This window comes from Leucopleurus acutus (genome assembly GCF_964270905.1).
Source record: "Leucopleurus acutus genome assembly, chromosome: 16".
NCBI lineage: Eukaryota > Metazoa > Chordata > Mammalia > Artiodactyla > Delphinidae > Leucopleurus > Leucopleurus acutus.
Genome location: NC_139158.1, coordinates 21385725 through 21392465, shown reverse-complemented (window position 1 = coordinate 21392465; position 6741 = coordinate 21385725). Strand labels below are relative to the sequence as shown.

The window sequence follows — 6741 nt, the reverse complement described above, 5'->3', positions numbered from 1 at the left end:
ATGGTGGGCCTCAGACCTACCTGAGTATCTGGGGGCAGGAAGGGGTGCAGTTGAAGCTAACTGCACAATTAAGCATCTGAAGTCATGACGTTACACCTGGAAAGAAGAGAATGCAGCCCGAGCACTTGATGGCCAGCAGGGCAGTGAACGCTGTTCTCCACAGACAGTAACAAAATAAATACGGCTCATGGGTTGTGGCTTTTACCATCATCGTGCAGACAAAGCACAGAAATTCTAAAGTAGGGTGACAGACCAGAAGGTCAGTGTTCTCAGCCTTGATGTAATGGTAAAGGTACGGCTGACAGAAGACAGCTTAGAGTAGAATGCCAGCCAATAAACGTGGAAGAGGTAATAAAAGAGGAATGGTAAACTCACAAATCCTTTTCTTCTGAATCCAGGTATACTAAAAGGTAAAATGTAATTGATCTACTTTTTATTGCTAGGTTAAGAAAGAAGCTAGGTCCCCTGTGTAGCTTGTACTGCCCTGGTTGTCAATATTCTGGTAGAGATATTATTAGCCCAGAGCCAAAAGACAGTAACTAAAACCAACTATCTTAATTTACAAGTAAGTCACTACAGAGAAAGCTCTTTGGAAAGAGAGATGATTGGATTTAGGATTTGCTGATGGTGATTTGTGGAAGCTGAAGGGCTGGAATCATGCCTCTGACCTTCAAGAGACTCATCTTTCACAGCCACTAATCTGCAAGATTGAAAGTGCTTTTTCTCCATGGCAAAACTCCTTTTGACTCCGGGTCAAATGGGAAACTGTATTGAAATGCCCTTTAACATTTTTCAAAAAACAAACACAAAACAACAACGAAAAAGAACGGTCTGGAGAATTAAAGTTATTGATGATTTTAAATGGCAATCCGCCCCCCCCCCCAAAACCCCACATACCAGACTTTATGCCTTTTAGTATTAGTGTGTTCTTTTTAAGGACACTATTTGGGGAAACTTTTTTCCCCCTGCAAAAGCATGAACAAAAATTGCACTGAAAAAGACAAGTTAGCTTCCAGTGCTAAAAACCCTGCTTTGGAGGGGTTTCCATCATTCTTTTAGAGTCTATAGTCATAGCTGAGAAGCAATCATAAGCAGCCTCTTCAGCAACATTATTATTTGGTTTAGTAATAGGTTAGTGAATAACAACCCAAGCTGATTCTAAAAGGAGGGTTTTGGGTTTCATTTAATAATTCACCAGTATTTTGTGCACCTGCCCACCCTAATCATTACACCATTTTGCTACTTTTAAACTCTTCTGTATAAAACATTTTGTGTTACAGAAGAACCAGTTTCAGAAATCCTTTATTCCTGGTTGTAAAGATACACTATTCTTGTTCTTTGGTGTTTTGTTGCTATAGTAAAATCAGGTAAGGAGAGTTTTTAGATAGTAGTGTTGGCTTTAAAAAGATTCTTAAGTGGTGATTTTCAGTTTGATACCTACTGAAATAAGTGCTTATTACGATGAAAATAAAGCAAAATACTGATAGTTCCTTTTGCGGATAGAAATAAGGAAGATTTTTACTTCCTCCTCTCAATATATATAAACAGAAGTTTAGGCTATGGAGTTTTTTGTAATGTTATTAAAACCTTATATTCACCATATATATATATATATTTATATATATATATATATATCACATAAACCTTATGTTTCAGACAGGATGGGTGCTTAACTCAAAATCTTTAAAAAAAATTTGAACTCAACTAAGCAAGCTTATGATTCTTTGCAAAATTGTGAGTTTATAAATACCTGCCTTCTGACTTAATGATAGATCAGTTCAGAGGGTGTGGCATGCTTCTTGTTTTAGCATGCCTGAAATAAAACTAAGAAAGAGTGCCTAGATTTTGGTGGGCTAAATTTGTATCTTGGCTTTTGGTTCTACGGACTCCCTTGTTTTTGGCTCTCTTAGTAACCCTGTGGCCTCAGCTTCAATCTTCATTCTCACTTATGCCAAAAAGTAACTCCCTAGAGTGAGGTCTTCAACAGTACTTCCCAGCGTTTTCAAACCTGAGAATTACCTTTAAAGCCAGAAATGTTGGCTGACCTCCACATAATAGTACTTGTATTTTTCAAGAGTTTGAGAATGCATAATGATAACAGTTCAAGTATTTGTATTGTATCATTACAGCAGAATCTACAAACATTTTAAGAAAGCTAGTACACAAATGGGCAAAATATTCTTTATTCTGTTTACAGACAATGCTTGGTCTGCATATGGGTTTCATAACCCTTTTTGATAATTCTAGGGCTCTACTTGCCATAGAATTAAAATCATTCTTGTATCTACCCGATGCAAAATGAAACTCAGGCACTTAGGTAATTTGATCATTTGAGCCGGATACCCACTTCCCCCTTCTAACTTGCTCTCCCCTTCTCTAAGAAATTGGGTAATATAGACTGAGGTTCCTGCTTAATTCCCAAGAATTGTTTAAGCAGGTAACATCTCTCGAATTATCTGAATATTTTTGTTTTCTGCTTCAGTAAGATTTTGGAGACCTGCCCATTATAAAACAGGAAAATCATGGTGTTATCTTTTTTTTTAAATTTAATTTATTTATTTTTGGCTGCATTGGGTCTTCGTTGCTGCATGTGGGCTTTTTCTAGTTGTGGTGAGTGGGCGCTACTCTTCATTGTGGTGCACGGGCTGCTTATTGCGGTGGCTTCTCTTGTTGCGGAGCACGGGCTCTAGGTGCGCGGGCTCAGTAGTTGTGGCTCGTGGGCTCCAGAGCGCAGGTTCAGTAGTTTAGGCATACGGGCTTCGTTGCTCTGTGGCATGTGGGATCTTCCCAGACCAGGACTTGAACACGTGTCCCCTGCATTGGCAGGTGGATTCTTAACCACTGTGCCGCCAGGGAAGTCCCCATGGTGTTATCTTAAAACTATAGTCAAGATTAAAAAAGCAAGATGAGTCTATACCTACCTCTTGCTTGGTTAACCTTTTCCTGTTTTCCAGTCCCTGGAAAAATCAAGTCCCTGAAAGGGTAAGACAATTTGCCAGATTTAAGAGGAACATTTACATCAGAGCAAGGACCAAAATGTGTTCTTTCTATATCCATCTTAGCTTTGGGCCAAAGTTACATAGAATGTCAGGAGAAGATCAAAAATAAATCTCCCAGTACAAGTCTGTACTACTGAATGGACAACTTTATGCTAAGATGAAAGGCTTGCTGTTATTCCTTCTCTTTGACACTTGCTAAAGGATGTCACTTCATTGTTTTTTTTTCTGTTGTAACCTCCCAAGTAGGGAGGATAATACTGCCATAAACACATCTCCCTGACCACTAGTTAAACATGTCTAAACTCTTGAATATATTTCACTTTTATAAGTTAGAAGAGATACTAAAGATATATTCAAGTAAAGCCACACTCTATGCAAATTAGGGTTCCTGGCAACATCTCACAAATTGTTGAGTGAGTGGATAAGAAAGTAAAGTATTAAATCTCGTTGCGTATTCACAGCTAGTGGTTTTGAACTTTTATTTAAATTAACTAGTGTCCAGTGGAATTTTGCCACTCATCAGTTATTGTATGCAAGCAGTGAATTTTAACCATTTCTTTTTTTTCTTACTAAAGGAAGAAGAATTCCTCTGTGTGGAAAATGGCATTTTAAAATATCAAAACCATTGCTTGGGCATTTTCTAGGATAACATTAGGGGCTGAAATGCTAAATTCTATCTTCAATTTCTGCTATGTAAAGGCTTTTTTACACCTGTACAAGATTTCAGAAGTGGCCTTTTACCAAGTGCAGGTGAGATGGAGCCCTTGTTGTCCTTTCACCTTAGGACAGAGTTTCTCCTTCCTCATAGTTGTGCCTTGCTGTGATTTTGCAAGGAGCTGATTCCTCATGAGCTGAAAGAGTTATCAAGAGGAGGTTATCCATGTCCAAGATCCTCTGTTTAACGGCAAAGAGACTTTTGAAAGATTGTCAAAACACAACATCTTTAGAGTTTAAAGGGTAAGCTTTTGGTTCTCTGGAAAATTCCCTTATGTGGAAAAATTAGAATTATTAAGATATTCTATGTTTTGAAATGACCCATGGTATTCACAAATTTTATTGTAACTCATTACCAATTAGATGTTCAGGATGGATAGAGTTCATGGTCTTAAAAACCCGTATGGTTTATAATGTTACTTGTTTATTACCAACAACAACATCCTTGATCTAATAAGTGTTTTTGCCATTTTGAGATGGCAAACACTAATATTTTAACCTTTCCTAATGAAATTATGTAAAACTGTGCCATGGTCTGTAAACAGGCCATCACTCTTTGCAGAGGCATGGCTGTGTGCCTTGTGGGGAGACACTGTAGCGTAATGATTGAAAGCACAGACTCTGGGGTCATCTGCCTTGGCTCAAACCCTGGCTCTGTCATTTATTAGCCTGGCAAGTTGCTTAACATATCTGGCCCTCAGTTTCCTTGTAAAGCAGGGATAATAATAGTACCTGCTTCATAGGGTTGTTTTAAGGATTTAATGAAATAATTCATGTAAAAACTTGTTTGCCTAAACACAAAGTGAATGTACACTGTTTTTGAGAGGTAGTATTAGCTGTTATTATTAATATTTCAGTATGTACACCCCCTACAGATACTGGAAGCAATGAGCTTTTTTTTTTTTTTTCAACTGATCAACTTTGGTTACTTCACATTAATTAAAAATTCAGGGGTCATTTTCATCAGTATATACTAAAATAATCCTGTGGTGTTTTTTTTTTTTTTTTCTCCTAGATGATTTTAATGATTTGGAATGCTCTTAACAACCTGAGTGTATATTTTCACAACAACTGTTAGGCTGACTGCTGTTCCAATATCATAGTTCTGTTTTGTGTGGTGGCCCTTTATATGCAATAGCCTTCCTGCTTCCTTGGCTCCCTTGGAAGTACTATCATGAAGGTGACTGGGTTAGTGGGCTTCACGTGGTGGTATCATTACGTGCTTTTGATAGCACGCTTACCTTTGTTCAGCAAGCCCAGTGTGTACTGTTTGCAGAAATTTTCACTAGATATTTCACCAGTCGGCTAATTATTTAAATTATTTTCACTAATTTCACTAGTCGGCTTCAGCTTATTAAAATCAACCAAGTGGCATCACTGGTAGGATCTACCAGTATCCTTTTCTGTGGTCTCATCTCTGATAACATGGAAATTTTGCTCAGTTTTCAGGCCATCACTGTTGTCATGCTATTCTTGCTACTGCCAGCCTTTACACTGGCATGCGCCACGTGAGTCACTTAGAACCTAAAAGAAGCCCTGAGGAAAACCCTTTCTCAGAAACTGAATAGGATCTCCCCTGGACCTCCATCATCTCACTGATGAGACAAATCTTGATCCAGAAAAACTTTCGCCTTTTTCTGACTATGAATTTCTTCCAAGTCTGCCATTTAACCTTCTTCAGTAACTTCATGATGATCTCTGTTGATAATCTCATTCCTAAGGATGTTCTTCCTTCTTCCATAAGGGGCATCAGGCTTTATCTGCCCACAGGTATGTGATGATTCTTCATGTATCTTCCTACAGGGATTAAAGAGGTAACTCTTACCTGGCTGAGGAATTAAAAACCTGATTATATCAGTAGTTGGAAAAAATGATTCACATTTATTAAGAGACCCAAAGATTCAGAGTCCCAGAAATTATACAAGATTCTGTAGAAACATAATGGAAAGCAAGAGATGCAAGGAAAAAAGGAAGGAGCACCCAAGAAAGCTGAGCAATGTAATATTTTAAACATTTAGCTTTTCAATTTTGTTCTCCTGAGCTTCCTCATTTAAACCTCCACACAACTACGGAGGAGAATACATGGCTTCCTGTGAGCCTGTCATTTTGCTTTATCCTGACATTTAAGATTCCTGTGACTGTTACAAAGAAGAAGAGTTACTTGATCATGGATTCCTGAAGCCAGGTTTCAGAAACACTTGGCTAAAAGACTGGAGTCCTAGAATTCCAGAGCGTTAGTAAAATTCCATGGCCATGACCATTATTGTAGAGGGTGTATCCTCCAAAAAATATACCAGCCTGTTGTTTATTACACGATTTGGAGAGTTGATGAATAAAATTGCTTCCCTTAACCTAAATATATCCTCTAAAGATATGACTTAACCTAGCCTATGATATGGGTTTTTCCTGTTTTCACAATTAAAATCTGTTATCTATACTCTTCAGAGAATAAGTTATTCTAGATAGACAAGTTTTTACTGTTTACTAACTTTCCAAAAGATTTAAACCATGTGGGGTAGAAGTAGTTCTGAAATGTTCTAAATGTTGTCACACTTTCTTAAGCAAAGTATGAGGGATAGAATTTGCCTTTCTGCCATTAGCTCAAGGCCTTTATCATAGTTTGGTTACTGTATATACCATAATACTGGTAACTCACATTTTCTGAGTGCTTACCATGTGCGATGGACTATGCCAGGTACATTGTATACGTTATCTCGTGTAATCCTGACAACTACCTTTGAAAGACCCATCCTGCCAAATGAGAAAAGGGAGGCTCAGAGGCCTTTAGAGTCGTGCACTTTAAGATTCTCTCTCTAAAGTGTACTGTGTTTATGTGGTCTGTTTAGCAGAATTTACCACATAGAGTAGCATTTTTGGCTTATCAGTATAGTCTCAGGTACTATGTGTACACAGTAAAATGATGCTCCCGCTTCATGGCAGTTTGAGGTTTTTCAAGCTGTTTGCTGACCCAGAATGGGGAGCTGTTTGAGTTCTTGTTTCTACTTGCTATTGTCAGATTCTAGGCTAT

At 38.0% G+C, this 6741-nt stretch overlaps 1 pseudogene across 1 annotated transcript in view; it reads left to right on the top strand.

Annotated features, from left to right (window-relative positions):
* The first annotated feature begins 2291 nt into the window (after positions 1-2291).
* LOC309972882 (transmembrane protein 180-like) overlaps positions 2292-6741 on the top strand; it is a 33214-nt pseudogene continuing 28764 nt past the window's right edge. Inside the window, exons 1-3 of the transcript in view lie at positions 2292-2317; positions 3575-3749; positions 4729-5483. The product of the transcript in view is annotated as a transmembrane protein 180-like (transcript). The remainder of the gene's footprint in view (positions 2318-3574; positions 3750-4728; positions 5484-6741) is intronic.